This window comes from Ictidomys tridecemlineatus, chromosome 11, assembly GCF_052094955.1.
Source record: "Ictidomys tridecemlineatus isolate mIctTri1 chromosome 11, mIctTri1.hap1, whole genome shotgun sequence".
NCBI lineage: Eukaryota > Metazoa > Chordata > Mammalia > Rodentia > Sciuridae > Ictidomys > Ictidomys tridecemlineatus.
The window spans coordinates 74,800,702-74,820,257 of NC_135487.1; the positions used below are offsets into that span (position 1 = coordinate 74,800,702).

The 19,556-nt window shown below is 39.8% G+C and overlaps 1 protein-coding gene across 5 annotated transcripts in view; it reads left to right on the top strand.

Moving 5' to 3' along the window:
* Positions 1-19,556, top strand: part of Cdc7 (cell division cycle 7) — a 69,351-nt gene that overhangs the window by 31,634 nt on the left and 18,161 nt on the right. The gene's annotated exons all lie outside the window — the stretch shown is intronic.

The window sequence follows — 19,556 nt, forward strand, 5'->3', positions numbered from 1 at the left end:
AGTTTCTAAGCCTTCCGGATACCATTTTATAATGGCAGTTACCTCCCTCATATATTTTAATCAGACAAAATAGTCATTTCTGGAGAAAGATTAAGAAGGTAATGAGTTAATGCCATTTCCTATTATTATAGAAGTTCCTGGAATATTCAGCTATTTTTCATTGTCAGCCTTTTAAAATTCTTACTAGTCAGACTCTTGAGATAAAACTGTTAAGGGTGTTTTCATTTATAATGGTTAGACATTGGAACTGTTAGTATAACAAGCTACAAGTATTGGTTTTTTAAACAGGCTGCAGCTCTCTAGCATTTTAATGAAACTTTTCCTTATAAGGAGATGATTATGGTTGTCTTAATGATCTAAATAAAAATGTGGCTTAAGATGGTTGTTCCAAAGAATTAAATTTAGTTTATTTCAAAATCTGAACAAAAATCAACAAGTAATGTTAATATTTTAGTTTCTGGCATCAGTATTTTAGAGACAGAATTGTGGTACAGATGTCAGGGTATTGATTGCATAAAAGCTTAAAACTCACAAAACTTGCTGGCTTAGGCTTAGTAATTTCTGTTGTTTATGTAATTTCAGCCCTGCACGTCACCAAAAAGTTATTTATCTTAAGAAACTGGCCAAATTCGGCGGGTAATACTGTCTGCCAGTGTCTGCAGATGTATTGTTTCCGCCTACATTGGTGCATGTTGTCTGTGGTCTTTAAAGAACATGGTATCTCACACCAGACATTGTCAACTCTCTCCTCAAATTCTTTTTTCTGTATTCTTAGAACTGATGCTGTCATTTCCTAATTTTGTCAAATTATGTGTTAAACTCCTTCCTTGAAAGGTCAACATTATCTACCATGTACCAAATAAGTAATCAGAATTAGTTAATTCTGGGTCAAATTACAGCAAGGTTTTAAACAGTGTAACCTCAAAAGTCAGTAGTAAGGCAAGCATTTAACAAATAATGATGTTTTAGATATATAATCTAAAGTTAAAAAGCATGATCTTAGAAGAGCAATTTGAATTGGGTGAGAAAATTCTAAAAATAAAGTCCAGAAAATAAATTGTAACTTAATTTAAGAGTTTAATTTGACCTGCTAATTTTTTTTCATAGAAGAGAATGAACTAAAAGGATAAAATTATCCTTGACCTCTGTTTTGAGTGCTTAAAACATTTAACAATTTATAGAAAAGAATTCAAAAGGATGAATTTAAAAAAAAAAAAGTCAAAAGATGGTATGTGTGGGGCTGGGGCTCAGTGCTAGGGCACTTGCCTAGTATGCATGAGGCCCTGGGTTTAGTTCCCAGCACCACAAAAAAAGAAAACAGAGAAACAACAACAACAAAAAAGTTGTTGTTTTAAAATAAGGCAAGAAAGATGACTAGAAAACAGATGTGAATGGTTTAGAATTTCTATTTAAGTATGCCCCAAGTGCAAATATATTTTTTAGTTTAACACTTGAGGTCCTTGCCATTAAGCAGATTCCATCTTGGACCTTACTGAAGCAATTCTTTAAGAAAAGTACCAGGTTTAGAACTAGGAAATTTAATTCTAACACAAAGGAAAATAAGGAATAAGTAACTTGTAGATTCATCTTTAGTTCCAGACTTCCAAAATGCCAGTGCCAGTGTAGTAGGAAACTAAGAAGATGGATCAAGGGATGGATTTCTGACATCCTGATATCAGTAAATACTGAACACTTGGGCTAGTTGCACAAATAAGAAAATTAAAGAACCATCGGATAATTTCATCCTAATCAAAAGTTCTGCATATGTTCCTTATCTACATTCTATTGATGGTGTGTTTTTGTATGTGTATTTAATTATGTATTTGCCCTTTGTGTGAATTCCTTCTGTAACTTCTGAGACTGTAGCATATGATCTAGAAATTACTTCCAACTAGGACAAGACAGAGAAATCAGAAACAGATGTATGCCTCTGTGGCCTCACATTGTTGTTATTTTATCTCTGTCCTTAAGAAAGAGGAGCAGGGGTCTGGGGAATCCAGTTACTTCTAAAGCTCTCTAGACACTCATTTTTTTACCATGTAGAAATTTCTGCATTTCTTCTGGCATGTTGCTGATCACTATCTTTCTGTACCCAAAAGCTCTGATTAAAAACAAAACCAGTCAAACAATGCATATGAGTGACTTTTAGCAAGCATAACCATAGCTCCTTTATTTTTAAAATTATTTTACTGAAGTAAAATGGAACCCACTGGCACTCTAATTATGAGCTACATGCCAGTCTTCTTTATTTTATTTGGATACAGAGTCTCACTAAGTTACTGAGGCAGCCCTCAAATTTTTGATTTTTCCACCTCAGTCACTGGGATTATAGGCATGTGCCACCAACCTCAGTACCACATACACTTTCCATTAAATGAATACCTAGTGTTCTGTGAGTACCTTTCTTTGATCTTGATTTATTTTAAAACCCCACAGGTAAATGATCACATAAAAATTTTAAACTCTTCACAAAAAGTAAACATTACTTTTTAAAAATTTTTAATTTGTTATTGATGGACCTTTATTCATTTATTTTTTATATGTTGTGCTGAGAATTGAACCCAGTGCCTCATGCATGCTAGGCAAGTGTGCTACCACTGAGCCACAACCCCAGCCTGTAAACATGAGTTTTATGTTTAAAAAAATTAAAAACAACAGCGTACATCTCTGTTATATATTATGAGAAAATATCTTTCTTGTTCTCCCCTATAATTTGTGATTAGTGCCTGGCATTTATTGAGTTGGGTGCTCAATAAATATTAGTCAAGTGAATGCTTTTAAGTTACGTTTAATTAATTTGCTTTCTTGGCAAAATACTAAGCCAAAGTGGTCTTTGAACTTTGTAGTTGCCATTATCTCTAATGTTTGTCCTTCCAATCTGTGTATCCCAAATGCTTTCATTCTTATCGGGCCACCAGAAATTCACTGCCTTCTACAAAACCTTCCCTGATCAGTCCAAATATCATTTCCTTGACTTCCTGTACATAAATTATAAGAAGTTAAGGTCTCTAACAACACTTTAAAGTCTCCTATTCAGTCAAAACTTTTGGGTTAACTAGGAACCTGACCCCGTAGTTCCAAGAATACTACCAGCCTAAAAATAGACCCTTTAATTCTTAAGCATCTGAAGGCTTAGCCTGTTTCCCTTGGTGATCCCTCCTAAGGCTTCTCAGCTGCCCCATCCCCATCCTATCTATCTAGTAATTCCTCTGTTCCATCTTGGTGCTCTTTCCATTGGGTTGACCTCAATGGAAAAAGAACAGCTGGTGGACATTTTATCTATAACCCTTCACATCCTTGTACAAGCAAAAAATTTCATAATTATTATAGTCATGTTCTTCACTCCTATTTCTGTGCCAAACACTATAACAATAAAAAAAAATTGTTTTAAGGATTCACAAATAAGTTATATCATGGGAAAGCATAATGTGCACACTTGATTATGCTGATATAATTCATCTTCATACATATGAGATCCTATTTATCCTGGATTTTTCCGAAATAGTTTTAATTCCAAAAACTCACTTATGTGTTCTGGGAATTCCAGCATTTCTACTTCCAAATTGCATTTCTGACATTAAACCAAAAGTACTATGAAATTGTTAGAAATGCATTCCAGTTTTTTAGCTTTGAAAATATGTCCCTTGTAATGTAGCCTCTGAGGGGGACTAACTGACATGTTTATTTCTAAGATTTTTCCAATGTCTTTGAGCATCACATGGGGTCTTCAGTAATTTCTCTGAGGTATACATTTAAAAGTATAAATGTATTTTAAAGTATAAATGTCACACACAACTGGGGAGCATTTTCATGCCTCCTGCTTCACCTTTTAATGATTAAAAAATAAACCCTGACTTCAGGTAGCGTAACATGAAGCACTCAGCCAAGACTCGCTCTTAAACTGAATCTCAGTTTCTTCAGCTGCAAAATGGAGTACATGCACCTGCTATTTGTAGGATTGTATAAGACTATGCTCCCCGAGTATAGTGTTGGTACGAGTACATAACTTTCCCTTCCCCTAGCTTCCTTCATCTTTTCATATAGGAGAGCATTGCCTGAGAATGTAGTTACATACATCAGGGCTTTTATATAACATTGGGTGGAAATGTCACCATCTGAGATACCATGATCCTAAAAACTATAGTAGTGATTTTCTGTGCATTGTGATGTTCTTTCTGCCCACCAGATGGCAGGAATTCCTTTGGCATGTTTTGCGACGTATGTACCCAGACATCTTTCAACTGGTGTATCAATAAGGCTTCTAAAAGAAAAAAAAAATGAATAAACTGGCCCCTGCACATTTGAAACAAATGTTTTCAGGCATAGGGGTAGCTAGTGGTTATTGACTACCCCCTCATCTTTTCCAAACTTTTCATCTCTTTTGCTCCTTCTCTTCTAGTCTTTTGCATGTCTTGTTTTGCTCTGTCTAGAGCACTTTCCCCTTAGTTGCAGACTTCCTCACTTGGCTGACTACTCCATCCTTCAGATCTTAATTCAGGCATCACTGCAAACAGTAAGACTTCCCCGACCTCTCATTCTGAGTCCAGGTGACTGTCTCTATCCTGCTCCTTAGCATCCTGTTCCTCATTAAGTAAGTACCTTGCTCAAATGAGCCTCCCAGTTATCTCTTCTTCTGGCACCTAAATAGTGCTTGGCACAGGTAGACACAACCCTGTGGTATGGATGGCTGCTTCCATAGGACCTTAGTCACATTTGATCCTTCCTATTATGGCACTTAACATATTATCATTCCCTCTTGTCTGTATTACCCACTAGATTGTGAGCTCCGTGACAGAACTTGTCTAGTTCATGCACATTGTATCTCCAGTGCCTGACACATCATCAGGCTTCCATGAATATTTATTTAAAAATAAGCACATATATAGCTATGCTATATGCATATACACAGCATACCTGCAGCAAACATAATCTTTGTTGGAGATGAGTGAGGAGAAATGATAGCAGGACTCTATACCTGTTATCAGTCTGTCTTTGCTACAGCAACATCTATATGCAGAGTTAGCCAGAGAAACTTCTGATAGCAATTTCACTAAGTTTTATGTTGGCCTAAATTTTCAGTGAGTGAATTTAGAATTCATGTCAAACTTTGTAGGAGGTTAAATATAGTTTGGAGAGGCCATTGAACATTTAAAGAGAGAAGATATGTTTGCAGTCTGGTGGCCAAACAGATGTAGTGATATAAAAAATATGCATTAGGACAGCCTTTATTGATTTAGGTAGTTAACTAGAAATGAAGCTGAAGCTGGGCACAGCAACATGTGTCTGTAATACCAGATACTCCAAATGCTGAGGCAGGTGGATCCAGTTTCAAGTCCAGCCTCAGCAACTCAGTGAGACCCTCTCTCAAAATAAAAATTAAAAAGGAGTAGGATATAGCTTAAATACCAGTATCACAAAAAGAAAAAAAAAGGTGGAAGTGCAATATTTAAGGGAAAAAAAAAGACTTGCTACATGGGAAGTGCTCTTCGTGTTGAGCATCAAATGATTCTCATGAGGCCTTCTCTGCTCTGTGAAGGCTTCAGGATAAAGGTAGAAACTGGCTCTAGCCAAGAAGGGCCTTGGTCACTTCCATTTATTTTTTTTTTTTAAGGATCTCAATGTGAGATATATAGATAGATATTTTTAATGACAAGATGACAAAGCAAGTTCACAATTTTTAATATTTTTATTTAACAGTACACTTAACATAATTTATAGTTAATTTATGTATCAAGTTGAGCCACATGAAATTGTTTCCATTCAACTATTTTTCAACTCAGCAGTGGAGGCTGAACATTAGGCTAAAAGAAACTGAGTTCTAAAGATGAGACATACATATGTATTAAGAGTGAGGAGATGTCTGCCATACCTTTTAAGTTGTAATTTACAAGTACAAATACTGGAGGCTTCCCTATCTGTAGATTCACAAGTCAAAGAAAATGTAGCAGTAACTGAAGCGTAGTGGACCTGTAGAAAGATTAACTGATTTTCTCCCTTAATCAACAGGTTATCTTTCTGCTGTTAAAGGTGAGAGGGTTCTGTTGCCCTCACTTTCCCCCACTTCAACAGTAGAAATAATGCAGATAATGTACCTCTTCCCTGCATAATTTCCTTCTTCAGCTTTCCCTCTCCCTATATTCTTCATGGTCCATCTCCTCTTGTGCCTCTGGAGTAAGTGAAGACGATTTTGCATTTTTCCACCCCCATATCAAATTTTTAACTTGGTCTTTGACTTTGAGAAGTTATGAGATATACCTTGCTGCTTTCAATAAAGAAGATCATTTTGATAATACCAATGAGTCTAAGATTGTTAAATTCTTCACGCTCTCTCATCACTACAATGTGAGATGGATCCAAATATGTTGCAACAACGTGGCCTTGGGCCTGCACTTGAGTTATGAAATGTTGTGGCAAACTCTCCTTGTATAGTGATGTTATTGGCTAAGAACTCTATGCTTAACCCTATCATCAAGCATTCTAAAGTACTTTATCCTTGCTGTGCTCAAAGACTTTCAGAAATTTCTCCTTGATGGAGCATCTGAAATCTTCATAGATGTATATGCAAGACTCTTTTGGTAATTTCTTTTTTTCCCCTGATACAGTGTTTATTTAGTCATCTGAGTAGGGGCTGACCCCAGAGCTTCCCTAATTGCAGTCAAGGGGTGGCAGATGTTTAAATTGGCATCTGGGCTGCAGTAGGTGGAAAGAAGAACATTGAGTTCCTTTCCACATAGAGTCATGTATAGTTTTTAGCATAAGATGAAGTTTCAATAAGAAGGAAAATCTGGACTTTAGCTTTTCAGTTTTTCTCTGGATGTAGATTTTAGGGAATTTGTTCATATTGTAAAACCTCATAGCATTCTTTTAGGAGCATGACTTTTACCTTTTAGTAACATCACTTCCTGTACCCTGCCTGCCTTTATCCTGGTTTGCATGCCTATCTTGTCCTTGAACAGTTGCCAGGTCTTAACTAATTTTCAGAGCCCAATTTCATCACTTTCTCCACGCAGTATCTAGCTAGTTTTTTTTGTATAGAATTGTGTCCAGTGACTATTTATTCAACTGTTAAAATTGCTTTGCTTTGGAGCTGTTTTAATCTGACTGTCTACTGCCCAACTGGGTATAGAAGAGTTAAGTGTTTGCTACATTAGGAAGTTGTAAGAGACTTGAATTGGGGTGTACGCCCAGGTGTCAACATTTCTATTTTCTTTGGGAAATTCTAATACATAAGTATAGTACTCCACTGATCGCATCGGTGTTCTGGGACCCTCCCCTACCTCTCAAACACATCCTACCATAGCTCATTGATCTAGGGATTACATCTAATTGGCTGGATGCCTCAAAATGTCACTTCCAGATATTTGGAACTTTAAGGAGAGTAGGCTTGATTTGAGTCCTATTTAAGACAGATCATGAAGGGAAATTCAGAGACTCATCACTTGTTCCCACTTCACCTGAGGTCCGTTCCTTCAGCTCTTCTGCAATTCTGTGAGCTTCCCCGTCATCCTTCCGGGAAATCCCTTTTGTGCTCAAGTTGATTAATGTCTATTTCTGTTGCACACATTCAGAGGATCTGAGCCAATGCAATGATTGAGAAGGTTGCAAAGAAAGCCTGTGAGGCTCCAAGGCCTGACATTGCCTTCAACTTGCCATGTGGCATACAATAGTCACTAACTTGTAATTCACACACTCATCTTCATTACCAGGGTTTTAAGACAATGCTTGTGAGAATACACTGAAGGATGGATAGAACTATAAAGTGCAGTAGTCGCAAAGGAAGTTTATTTGAAAATGAGGAAATATGGACATAGGAAAGCAGGGTCCTGTTTGGGGAACAGAGGACTACTTCTGGAGGATAGAGTTCCTTATATTAAAATATAGGTATTTATAATTTTATATAACAAAGTCAACAGAGAGATGACTGTTAATTTATACTCACAGATCCTAAGAGGAGGCATGACATATTGCAAGGGGCCACAGAGGGAAGCACTAATGAGACAAAAGGAGCAAAAGAAAATAAGGGCAGAAGCCTTGATGGTGATTTCTAGGGGAAGGATCAGACAAAGAGGAGTTAACAGTTCAGGATTAGCTAGTTTTGATGACTTCAACCAATTTAGGGGAATAGGGATTATCCCTAGTTATCTGTTAACTGGCCCTTGGATGATTAGAGCAGGGGACTAGTGACCATGGGTGCAAAGGACCCAAAGATTAGGTGTTGGGGAAAGTGGGGTGGGTGCTTCTGCATTTGAAAGGTATGTCCAGGGCTAGCAGTTTACTATCTCTTAAGCATTGGTTAGCCCTGGATGGGTGTGGGGGGGGGGGTGGGAGTTCCCTCCAGAGTCAATTCAGATGTCAAAGTATCAAAACATAAAAAGTTAAAATCATGGTTAATAAATCACATAAGATAGTTTCAGGAAAGAAGGAAGGAATTGGATATAGATCATAAGGAGCTTGTGTTTCATTATGCAAATGATATTTTGCAGCAACCCAAAGGATTTTGAGCAGGGGAATGGTAATAGTTATATATTAGGAATACTACCCTGATGTCTTTAGTCAGGAAAAGGTAGAATTTAAGGATCAGATCAGTGGGACCCATAATTAACTGGATATGGGGTTGATGGAAATGTGGGAATAAAAACTAACTTGAATGTTTTAAGCCTTTGTGACTGGAGGATGATACTGCTATTAATGTATGCAGGTGTCTGAGGAGAAGGCACTTCCAATATGAGTCTAAGGAGATAACTGGGCAGAAATGATGAACTGGGTTCAGAAATGTTGATATGATCATATCTAACAGGCAGTTCTTGTTAATTATTGCCTTGTGTGATATCTGGCATTTTGTGTTTTTGAATTCCCCAACTAAACCCTAAAGTACTTGTGTCTCTTCTTTGTCCCTCCCCAATATCTAACACAGACCCTCATTCCTCTGGTTCTTCTCCTTTTGGAGCTCAACCCAGGCTTTTATCATACGGCACAGCCACCAAGACTTGACCATATGATGATGAAATAATCTAGGCTCTCTTAGTGCTTTAGCAGAGATCTAAAAGTACACAGGAGTACACACCCAGGACATACATAAGAGATTTAATAAGCCATGATTACCTTATCAGTAAATAAAGGGGTGAGTGGGCTGGACTTCCTTCCTTCCTTCCTTTCTCTCCCTCCCTCCCTCCTCCCTCCCTCCCTGCCCCCCCTTCTCCCTTCCCCCCTCCTCCCTCCCTCCCTCCCTCCCCCCCCCCCAGGGGCACTTTACCACTAAGCTACATCTCCAGACCTATTCTTATTATTTTGTACCAGGAATAGAACCCAGGGGCACTTAATTACTGAGCTATATCCCCAACCCTTTTTTAAAATTTTTTTTAAATTTTAAGACAGGGTCTTGCTAAGTTGCTGAAATTGGCTTTGAAATTGTGATGCTCCTGCTTCAGCCTCCTGAGTTGCTGGAATTACAGATATGTGCCACTACACCTGGCAATAAAGGGCCTTTCTAAATGTTCTCTAAGAACATTTTCTGGTGCTAAGTTCTGTGAATCATTTTTGAGACTTTGTTATATTAGAAAGCTACCTAGTGGATGAGGGATAGTGTTTATCCTTGTTTTGTCAATCAACTTTAGGTCAGCCTCTTTGTCATAACTCCTACTAGACCTTGTTAATCTGAGAAGCAGTCAATTCTAAAGGTGTTAGAGCCTCCCTATTGCTTTCCCTGTTCTCTTATTCTTGGCTTCTCTTTATGCCCAAGGTAAGGACACTCTTCACACACACATAGTTGGTTCATCTGTAGGGGTGAAAGTGTTCTAATACATGCTTTAAATATAATGTGGATGTCAATCAACCAATGAACCAAATCTGGGTTTCTCTGGAGTATTCTAATTCTACTACAAGAACATGGATGAGTGGGGTATCAGTGGTAAAAAAAAGTAAACATGCATGCAAAATGCAAAAGGTCATGATGAAAAAGAAAACAGCCAGGAGAAAAGGAAGTCATAATTATTAAAGGTCTTTCATACATGGCTCTCAACTGGATTCCTTCAGTCCTCCCACAGGGCTTTAAACTTGCAAAAAGCAAAAGATTTATATTATCTGAAGAGAAACTAGAGTATGTGCCTTTGAACTTGTAAATACATATACGATATGTCTCTTCCCATTAGATTGTATGCCTCCATGAAGACTGGGATTATACAATGTCTTTTTTTTTTTTAAGAGAGAGAATTTTAATATTTATTTTTTAGTTTTCGGCAGACACAACATCTTTGTTTGTATGTGGTGCTGAGGATCGAACCCCGGCTGCACGCATGCCAGGCTACCGCTTGAGCCACATCCCCAGCCCATACAATGTCTTTCTTGTTCATATTTCTATTCTGGTTCCTCACAGAGTTCTAGGCAAATAGTGGCTGCTGGGCAAATATTACATGAATGAGTGAATAAATGCATTTAAACTTGATAGTGATGAAAAGTAATACTATCTCCATTTTACAGATGTTGAGGCATAGAGGGACTTAGTGACTCACCTCTGATCACATAGCTAAAAAGTTGAGGAATCTGAAGATTGAGGGTGGGTGCCTGAAGTTAGGCTCTTTCTATTTCCCTGAGCATGTCCCTCCTGAAAACTGCCTCAAGCAAGTGTCACAAACACATTCTATGTCTTTGTAACAGAAATGGACCACACCCTACTTGAAATAGTATCAGGGAATCATAGAATGGAAGAACAACTAAGAAACTGGAGAAGAGCTGGGGTTCAAGTAGTAGAAGTAAAAGTTGAGCAAAGCCCATAAAATCAGGTCATCAACTGAGTTTTTTTCTCATTCTTACCCATCACTCTGAAAACTCAGAATCCAAGAGAAAATTTAACTGGCCAGAGGAGGGCAGCATGCCTGTACTGACAGCCTAAGATTGTACAATAGGGGAAAGGAAATTTCCCCCCAAATAATCCAAGTGATTTTAAAAGAAAAAAATAGGAGCATATACTGGGCATCCAAAAAGGAAAAGAAAAGCAAATGTCCATTGCAAGTTGTTACATGGAGGACTGTGGCATCCTAAGCCAGAAATGAGTCATCCCCTCAAGAGGCTATGCCCCTCTCCTCCCCCAGGAGGTCTTAATGGAGGAGAAGAGGGGCAGATGAAGGAATCTATCACAATGCCATCTTTGAATGCTAGATGGACTTTTCTTTAGAAATTTCTTGAGTGTTGAAAGTGAGAACTCACATGTCTCCCAATCCACACCACACACTCCACCAGTCTGGTTTTTATTTTTATTTTTTTTTTCTGTTGCTTCTGTTGTTGTTCACACCTTCCTGTAGGGTCATTTCAAATTCCTATTTCCTGATGACACAACATCCTTCTGTAATCAGCTGGCAGTGGGTAGAGCCTGCCAAAACCTCAGGTAGCAGCCCTGCCTGGCACCATTTTCAGCAGCATCCTGTTCACAACTTTCCAGTTTGACTCCAAATGCCAATTTTGGTTTGTGAAAATTTCCATGGCCTCCTGCTAGGCTACTCTCTACATATTCCAGCTTATAGCACAGTGATCTCTTGGGCTGGGCCCCAGCCCCCACCCTGTGCTCTGTGCTATCATTACTTCACAGAGGACTTTTTTTTTTTTTTTTGTACTGGGGATTGAACTCGGGGGCACTGGACCACTGAGTCACATCTCCAGCCCTATTTTTTATTTTGTTTAGAGACGGGGTCTTGCTGAGTTGCTTAGCACCTCACTTTTGCTAAGGCTGGCTTTGAACTTGCGATCCTCCTGCCTCAACCTCCGGAGCCACTGGGATTACAGGCACGCACCACCAAGCCCAGCCTGACACTTTTAACATTGGTAATGAGCAGTGACTTCAGACATAGCCCAACAACCCCACTTGGAAGGAGAGATATACTGGAGGAACCCAGAGAGGGTAGGGAACTCTGTTATATGTTCCAATTATGACAGAACCAGGACTTGGAAACCAAGGCTTTAAGTCCACTACCCCAGGCTTCTTCATGAAAAAAGGCTGCTAAATTAGGAAAGCAAGGGTCTTGCAATTCTGCTACAGTATACCAAAGAGTCTACAATTCTAGAGTTACAAGGAGGCCCTGCATTTTCTGTTGGAATAATTGATTCAGGATTTTCCCTTAGCAGCCTCCTCTGTTGTCAGGCTCTGGGCTAAGCATTTACTGATCTTCAATGCTCCCTACTACTTTAGGGTTTACTATTAGCCTTATTATGCAACTATAGATCAACTTATGAACAATTGCAATTCAAATCTTAACAATATTGAATCTTCCAATCCATGAACTTGGCATAATACTCCATTTTTAAAAGATCTTTCAATTCTCTTTCAATATGTTGGTCTTGTACTTCTTTTGTTAAAATTATTCATATCTTTTTCTTGTTATTATGCATGGAAATATTTTCATAGCTTAGTCTTCCCATTGTTTTTTAATAGTGTATTCTGAAACTTTTCTAAACTTATCACTTCTAGTATATTCTCTCAGATTCCTTAGGCTTTTCTACATATAAGATCATGTTGCCGGCAAAGTAAGGAAAAGAATTACTTCTTCCCCTCCAATGTGCATGTCTTCAATGTCTTTTTCTTGCCCTGTTGTACTGGTTAGGATCTTGTATGTAAAGCTGAATAGCAGCAGTAAGAGTGAACATTCTTGTCCTTTTTGCTGTCCTTTTGACAGATCCTGGTTGCTGTCTTTTCAAAATGAATCTTGGTATCTCTTCCAGAAAGGAGGTAGTAAAGCCTTTCTGCTGAATTAAGGAGTATCTTCATCATCGCCTCCTGCCTTCTTGCCTTGAAGATGTATGAAATGTGGATTTCTCATAAAGGACAAATGACATCCATATTTCTCTCTCAAAGGTCCCTCTGGAACAGCCTCATCCTTTCAGTAGCAGAGGTTTAATATGTGAAAGGAGTTTAACACCTTTCTTCTTTGGTCCCCTCCAGGGATTCAGTGAGTATGTTAGTCAGCTTTCCATCACTATGACAAAATACATGAGAAAATCAACTTAAAGGATAATGATTTTTTTTTTTTGACTCGTGGTTTCAGGAGTTTGAGTCCAAGATCACTTGGCTGTGTTGTTTTGGGGTCTCTGGTAAGGCAGAACATGATGGTGGAAGGGCCTGGTAAAGGAAAGCTGTCATCTCATGGCAGCCAGACAACAAAAAGAAAAGGGACCCAGGGAAAGATAGAGCCTTCAAGGGCAGGCCCCCCAGTGACCTACTTCCTCCAACTAGGCCCCTCCTCCTGAAGTTCCCACTACTTCCCAATAGTGCCACCAGCTGGGTATCAAGCCTTCAACATATGAGCCTTTGGGGACATCCCAGATTCAAATTGTAAAAGTGAAGGAAAAATGAAAATTATGGTGCTTAGAACTCTGATGCAAGATCTCACTAAATTCCAGAAGGAGCTGGGATGATGCTCACAAGAACCTGACAGCTGAGAGCCTCCTAGGCACTGGGGGATCCTGTGATGCGCTCCCTGCTATATTCCACCTGCCTATGCTTTCTCCTCACCCACACTCTTCAGAGCACCTGCTAACTCCAAACAGACTGATCCCACCAAAGCCCCTAAGCCCCATGCTCATCTTAGGGTCTCTGGTTATGCTATCCCTTCCCTCTTGGAATGCCTTCCCACTTTTTTCTGCTTGTCCCTTGTTCAGCACCTTTCTTGAATCTTCTAAAATCTGATCAATCTGGACCCCAGAAATTTCTTCATCTCTCCACGTCTGTAGTCTGACTGCCACTCAACTTAGTACATGATTACAGCAGGTTTGTGCTGTGTAGCTCATAAAGTTTTTCCTAACCACTTGGATATAGGAAATTTCACATTTATTTTTGTCTAAATCATGATCTCTAGCTCCACCCACCAACACTGATGAGAAATCTAGAATCAGCAACTAAAAGGAATGTCTCCTTCTTTCTGAGGTTCTTGCAGTGGCTCTGGGGGAAGGTCTTCAGTATCCTTTATCGCTGATAAGTTAACTATTCACTATGTCCCAAGCCTCTTAGGCAGGTTTTGAGAGCACAGTGCAACCTTTCAGTAAATCCTTGTCAAGGTACTACCTCTAACTTGTTTTTGTGTACCCCACCCCACCCGACTCTGGCACAGAGAAGTCTCCCTGAGCCCCTCGACACTACAGAAAACCTGAAGGTGACCACACAAGAGGACTAGCCTTGCCCACACAATCACAGACATGGGTGGACCCATCACGGCTGGAGAGAGCAGGTGTGAAGTGAGTGACTAAGGGGGTGCAGCTGGAACATGTGGTCCCCAGGCCATGGGGGGCAGCCAGACCCCATTTAGGTACTTCCTCCCTTCCTGAGGTGGCCCTGAGGTCCTGGGCAACCCTACCCATGACCCTGGAGCCTGTCATTGTCTCATGGTTCAAGTTCTTTCTGCCTGGAAGAGTGTGTGCCTGTTTGGCCACTTTGCCAGGGTTTCCATCACATGCTAGGGTTCGTGAATTATAAAAGTCGCTTTTCTCCAGTCAATTTAAGCCAGTCTGGCATGAGTCCCTTATTCTCCTTTGTCAACGAGGCAAAGACTCAGTTGTTCATCCAGCTTTGTGTCTTGCAATGAAGCAGCCTTTTCCGTGCCCTTCCTTTCTCCCTTAGAAGCCCTGATTCTGGCTTTTTCTTGACCCTGCTCTGAAGTATGTGGAAAATCTGCTTCAGTGCAGTTCCCCAGTATTTGGTTTCTCCTCACTACCACCTTTTCCTCCCGTCTGTGTGGGACCATCCAGGGATGAGAGTAGGAATAGGGTTTGTAACTGGCAGCTCATTGATGGGTGTTATTTTGATGATGAGCAAGAATGACTAACACTCCATGGAGAGGCCTCTGTAGCCAGGGGCAAGACGTGTAGCTGGTGCAGGACTTACAGCAGGAGGGCAGGATGAGGTTTGGTCTCTGCCCCCAGCAGCTCAGCATCTAAGCTGTTAGAGGAGAATCCCCTGTGGGATTTTGACAAATAGAGGTATTTCTTTCCTATTTTTAAAACCAGAAGTCTTTTCATGGAGGCCCTTTTTAGAGCTTGTACCTGTCTATTTGTACTTCCACCTTATAGTGTACAACCTTCTCCATCTACTTCTACTTATCCCCCTAGATTATCTCCTGCAGTGTGAGATTAATTTTTACCTGGAGACTTCTCCTTTCTTTTTTTTTTTTTTAAGAGAGAATGAGAGAGGAGAGAGAGAGAGAGAGAGAGAGAGAGAGAGAGAATTTTTAATATTTATTTTTTAGTTGGCGGACACAACATCTTTGTTTGTATGTGGTGCTGAGGATCAAACCCGGGCCGCACGCATGCCAGGCAAGCGTGCTACCGCTTGAGCCACATCCCCAGCCCGAGACTTCTCCTTTCTAACCAGTTAAGTTCCACCAGTTTTTTCACCACCTTGATGCTTTGTTTGATTTATTTTGCATGTGTTTAGTAGTGGCTTTGAAATAATCCAAATCTTGTATCTTACTTTCAGAATCCCTAAAGCCAGAGTGCATCTTTCCCCACTCAGTGCTTAGTTCAATTCTTGGCCCACAAGACACTGACCACCTTCCCCAAAGCCTCACACATGCCTTACAGCTAAACCCCAGGGTGCCTGAAGTTAAAGCTCTACTGGCTCTTTGAATCAGACAGAGCTGCTACCCTTCCAGTACCTGCTAACTAAACACTGTCAGGTGCCCTAATGGATGCTTCCTCCTGCATGTAGACTTACTGAGAGGTGTGTTTATTGAGTTTAGCAGGTTGTTTTTCTGTTTACATCCCCTTAACCCAAAGAAAAGGTTTGGTGGAAAAGGCAAGTTGAAATTTCTGAAGGGATGCTATTTCAGATCATGTCTTTCTGAGCCCTTGAGTCTATAATTTAAAAAAAAAGGAAGGTAGGCATAGCTTAGTGGTAGAATATGTGCTTCATGTGCTTTAGGCCCTGGGTCCAATCCCCAGTACTCCAGTACTCCCCACCAAACACACACACACACACACACACACTCTCTCTCTCTCTCTTTCTCTCTCCCCTCCCCTCCCCCCCCCCCCCCCTCTCTCTCTCTCTCTCTCTCTCTCTCTCTCTCTCACACACACACACACACACACACACACATACACTAGCCCAGGTGATGCTGATGCATACCTTTGATTATCAGTGGGATCTACTTGATACTGACAGTGTAGTCCCTGGGCAAACAGCATCATCTTCAGCCTTAACTAATCAAGAAATGCATAATCCCATGCTTACCTAAAACTACAGAATCAGAGTCTATATTGTAGCCAGATGCTCAGGTGATTAGCTCATATCCTGAAGTATAAGAACTCTTAATTTATTAGTGATTGCACTGGGGCATGAGCTTTAACTAGGGCAACTTATTATGGTCACTCTTCCTATCATGGAGATAGTATGTGGGAGCCGAAGAAGGGACAGAGAAGAAATTTGGGCAGCTACAACTCTAGGATCCTCTTACTCCGAAACTGGGATAGAGTCTCAGGGCCTATCTTTCTGGACTCTTTTTTTTTCCACAGTAGGTAACTAATAATTGAATTATTTGTTCTCCTCTTTAGTTGTGTTTGCTATTATTACAGCATAAGTTGTTGCTGGAAGTAGAGAAGAGTGTTTGGGGCAGCAGAGAAGAGTGTTAATGAGCTTATGGGGAGAGATCTCTGGAACTATCATAACCCTTTATCTTTCTTTATTCGATGCTGATCCACACACCCGCTACTCCTCCTCTCACCTCCTCTTAGAGTAACCTTAGTTGCTTTGACTGTTCTCTCCCTACATCCTATTTCTGCCTTTTCTAGTTCTTGACATTTTGTCTTTTATCCTGTTCCAGACGTTTAGCTTGCTTCCTAGCCTCCATTAACTTTCTGATCTTCAACAGATAATTCTTTTAACACCTTCTGTTACACCAGTGAACACTGAAGATTCAAAGTGAATGCAAGATGCAATTCCTGCCTCCAAGGGTCTGCACCATTGTGTTCATTACTTAGCCCTCACTGTGCTAAATGCTTAATTTAGGTAATCTTATTTAGTTTTCAACAATATAACTGTGAGGTTGTCCCCATGTTATAGGTGCCAAAAGCTGGGCTAAAATCCTTAAATAATTTCCCTAGGGTCATAGCTAATTTAGAAGCATAGGTAGGATTTAGGCCTAAGTATGATTATCTCAAGTCTGTTACTGAAGATCCATACTTCTACCTCAGAATTGCATGGTTTCACAATGCATAGTCATTTCTTAATGTATATAAAAGTCTTTTTTCTCTTGGGGGAAAAAAAAGTCTGTCTTAAAGCACTCTAGTAAAGACATTTTCCTCATTGATGAGCCCAGGACACATTTCTAATGCCCAGGACAGTGCCTCACATATCATAATCAACAGGAGGAAGAAGGGTGTTTTGAACCATCTCTTGGATTCCACCCTTCTACCACAGAGCATCCTCAAGCCTGAGGTTCTCAGCATCCTTAGAGCCTGGGGTCCTCCCTAATTCACCTCTGCCTCTCAGAGACAGGCAGCCAGACCAAGAGACCCTTTTTCACTTTGTCTAAATATAACATATATGGAGTTAATCCAAGCTTTCTACCTAGAAAATTCCAAAAAACATTATTCTGAAGCTTTATAATTTACACAACTGACAATAAAAATGTTGAAGGAGCTAGGTGCAGTGATGCAGGCCTGTAATCCCAGCAATTCAGGAAGTTGAGGCAGGAGGATCATGAGTTCAAAGCCAGCCTCAGCAAAAGCAAGGGCCTAAACAACTCAGTGAGACCCTGTCTCTAAATAAAATACAAAATAGGGCCAGGGATATGGCTCAGTGGTTAAGCACCCCTGGGTTCAATACCCAATAACAAACAAATAAAAAATAAATAAAATTGAAGGAATTTCAGTAGATGGATGTAGTACAACCCTACCTTTCCTGGTGCTATGATTAGGATATAAGTTATCCTCCAAAAACTCACATGTGAGACAACGCAGGAAGGTTCAGAGGAGAAATGATTGGCAGATTAACCCAATCAGTGAATTAATCCCTGATGAGATTAATTGAAGTGGTAGGATGTGGTTGGAGGAGGTGGGAATTGGGGCATGGCTTTGGGGTATATATTTGTATCCGGAAAGTGGAGTCTCTCTCTGCTTCCTGATCACCATGATGTGAGGCTGCTTCCCTCTGTCACATTCTCCCACCATGATGTCCAGCCTTACCTCCAGTCCTGAGAAATGGAGCTGACCTTCTATGGACTAAGACCCCGAAACCGTGAGCCCCTTCTCTATAGTTATTCTGGTCAGATCCTTTAGTCACAGCATCGAAAAGGCTGACTAAAACACCTGATGTTTTAGAGGCTGCCCATTATGCCAGCTGTCTCCCACAATGGCTATGAGAGAATATCCTCTTCCGGGCTCCTTTGTGCTACCTCCTCAGGGCACTTATAGGACTTTCCCTTTTCTGTCCTTTAAAGGGAAAAACATAACATAGGCCACAGAGAATGATTTAACATTTCTGTTGTGCTAATAAGTTTTGATTTATATTGTGATTATATCGTAGCATTCTCTTTTGTGACCTAGTGGGCACAGGAAAAATTATTGAAGGCTGAAATGTATGTAAACTGTTTAGACAACCTAAATTAGAATTCTTCACTTGGGAAGCCTTTGAGAAAGCTTTCTCAAGACTGCTAAATACAGGATAGGAATTAGTCCCATTTTATAGGCCAGGAAACTGAGACCAAAGGTAAGGTAGGATACAGGAACTTTGACATGCTTTACTGTTCCCACTACACAATATATCATTTCCTAAACTGAATTCACAATGGGAAGTTTGAATGTTAAATTTGGCAGGGTTGTGGTTAAAAACTTTAAATTTAGAGTCAGGAAAACTTTGGTACTTAGGTAAGTTATTAACCTCAGTTTCCTGAAAGAAATTACTAATATGTACCCCACTGGCTTGTAATGAGGAATTAAACAGGATGATGTATGTAGAACACTTGACAGAGTGCTTGGCACATAGTTATCACTTCATAATTGTTAGTTGTGATTTTTACTAAAACTATGATTATGTGAGTCCTTCAGTTTCCCTGAGAAGTCCTCCTTGTTATGAGACCAGCAGGCTTATCCTTGTAGGGCATGTAGTTTTTGTTAGTCTGGTTTTTTCTTGACCTATTTTCTGGTTAAAACTCAGACTTTCAGGATTGCAACCACATCCCCTTAGTCTTTACACTCATTTCAGACATAATGTTCAAACTGAGATTTTAGTTACTAATCTAAATACAGTATTAGTATTAGTTCATGGAACAGACCTCCTACATGTTCTTATTATTTCTTGATAACTCCGGTCTGAAATACCAATGTCACAATGTCCAGAGATGTTAGCTCAAGTAGAGCAGATCCGTGCCCAAGAACTGATATGTCTTTTTTGAAAGAGAGAACTTGCTTCCTTTAGTTTCCATAGCAAATATTGAATCTAGGGTATCAAATGATCTGAGACATATTGCAATAAAGGGGCTTAATTAAGAATACAAATTCCATTAAATCAAAACTATTTACAACCCTGGGATTTTGTAAAGTCTAAAGAAAGAATTCTCCAGACTTGGTCCAGTAGACTTGGT